The following is a 2,309-nucleotide window of genomic DNA, read 5'->3' as shown; positions in this document are numbered from 1 at the left end:
GTGTAGTTGTTATCTCTATTGATGCTTTGCAGCGTCTTGAACGTTCTCAAACCAATAACAAACTTGTTCACTGTTTTATTGTAAAAATGTACGAATTTGCTTGGAGTCGGCTGACAAGCACAGTTCTTTCCCCTTCTTCTTATCCAACCGTCTCAAGAGATTTATCTAAATTCTGAGGAAACAGCCTTTTATGGCTGTGAATTATTAGACTAATCAATATTTTTATTAAATTAAATTTCTTCTCTTTCGTCTCTATGTCTGCCCCCTTTCGAGGAAACCCCCTCCTGGAGGAGCGCACCTGATCACTTTATTTCCGCACAGTCATAGGTGCCTGTATGGACACACGGGTCCAGCTATGTGGAAGCTGGACCTGTGAATATGCGGGCTGACGCATGCGTTTCGTTGGGTTACTGGATTGGCATTCTTTGTAGGGCTCTTCTGAGCCCTCTTGACTGTCTCTTCCGTGATCCCCGTAACTGCCTGTCGCGGCGTCCCGGTCTCCTTGGTCACGGAGACGCCGCCGCAGTGCATTATGGGGACTGTAGGCTCACATGTGTGGCGCGATCGCGCACGCATGCGCAGTTCCGCATTCTTTGTCCGCTCACATCCGGCGTCGCTGATTGCACGCCGGATGATGAGGGAGATAAATAGGCGTTCACTAATAATGCAGGCACGTCCACCCTGCAGAGCCTTTATGTGAGGATACCGCCGTCAGGTCAGTTTACTGAACAAGCACAGTGTCTGCCCACACAGACCAGGTTGCTGTTCTAATCTTTCTCCCCATCTCTTTTGTTCATATTATCAAAACTAGTTATGGTTCTCTCTCCCTTTTTTTTTTTACTTTAGACCGATTCTTTCTGGCTGCTCCGTTCAGACCCTGAATGGTGTGGCTTCGGTGCTGTCTGCCCTGTGGTATATTTGTGCTGTGGCATGTATGACACAGCAATAATCAAGTCTGCATTATTCATATGCTTTTGGTAAGCAACAATTATTTTAATTGATTAAAAATTACCCTTGAGCACAATGCCCAATCAATTCCTGCTTTTTGCTCTTTTTCAAGTTTATTTTTTTTTTTTGCACACATCTGAACATTACTCTTCCATTTCTGTGCTCTTTTAAATTACCTCTTTATAATTCAGATTACCTTACGGGCTTCTAGAAACAATTCAAAGGACTCCCCTCAGTGCAATCTTCAGTCTTCCATCTGTGACATATCTCATATTTAAATTAGTACAGGTATGATTTGAATTTATCCCCTTTTTTGAAATGGACTCCTTGGTTCCTTAAGTAACTAATTATTCCGTTGGAAGCTTCATTAAGCTCCTTGTGAACCTCGTATAACATTAGATTTGTTTGTCCGCTCAATTTGTCTCCTGCAGTCACCTCTCTGGCGGTTTTTGGGATTGGCTCGCTCTCCAATTCTGAGTGGGGTTCTCTCCTTAGGGACTAGACGTACTTGTTCTAGACTGGTAGGTATTATTCTATATATATGTTTTAATGAGATACATATACTACTTGCTCTGTCCTGTATTGATTAATTCTTTGAGACGGTTGGACTATACGGGGGATTTAGGCTGTGTTTTTCTTTACATGACCGGCTCCATTAATGTTGTTTTTTCTCCATTTACAGTGTACCTTCTTATTTGTATTTTAAACAAAATAATTTCTCTTCCACCAATTATTGGCTCCCCTGAAGAAGCCTAATAATAGGCGAAACATGTCGGGAATTTTCCATCTGAACTGCCAAGAATATGGTTATTTGAATTAATTGATGGATTTTGTATATTGTTCTGTATGAAAATCAATATATGTAGTTTTGTGAACTTTGATCTTATTGTACCCCCTTGATCGTTTTTTATTACATTTAATAAAATAATCTTTTTTAACTATACATCCTTACATATCTTTCTCTTAATATTATCAGCACCGTAATAGTCCCATCCCCCTTTTCCGCTTTTCCACTTATCTCCTGCTATGTTCCTGAACATGGCTAGTGTAGTTGCTGCCAGGTCTTCTGTTCCAGTGGCTTTGGGTAAGCCCCGAAGTCCCAGGTTGTTTCTCCTGCTGCGATACTCAATTTCTTCCAGGTGCAGTTGTTGAGTGAGTATTGATGCTGCTTGTGTGGCCTGGGTGTCTTCCACTTGTTTCAGTCTCTTCTCCAGAGTCGTCACCGTGGCTTCCCCTGCATCCATTCGTTCTGTTAGAGAGGTGATGTCTGTGTTCACCGCTGTAATGTCCTTGAGGTATAAGGCTTCACTGCTAGCCAGGGACTCGCTAGTCGACTCTCGTGGGTAGAGCCTGCAGAAGCG

At 42.5% G+C, this 2,309-nt stretch overlaps 1 long non-coding RNA gene across 1 annotated transcript; it reads left to right on the top strand.

The window, feature by feature from the left end:
- The first annotated feature begins 611 nt into the window (after positions 1–611).
- LOC143942085 (uncharacterized) lies at positions 612–1,858 on the top strand. The gene is made up of 3 exons (XR_013264674.1): positions 612–715; positions 847–1,469; positions 1,631–1,858. It is a non-coding gene; the product is annotated as an uncharacterized LOC143942085 (long non-coding RNA).
- Positions 1,859–2,309: the final 451 nt, after the last annotated feature.

The sequence above is a fragment of the Lithobates pipiens genome, unplaced genomic scaffold (assembly GCF_037356315.1).
Source record: "Lithobates pipiens isolate NorthernLeopardFrog02 unplaced genomic scaffold, aLitPip1_a1.2 Scaffold_10, whole genome shotgun sequence".
In the NCBI taxonomy this organism is placed as follows: Eukaryota; Metazoa; Chordata; class Amphibia; order Anura; family Ranidae; genus Lithobates; species Lithobates pipiens.
Note: the sequence above shows the minus strand (reverse complement) of the source record. Positions and strands in the feature narration are given on the sequence as shown.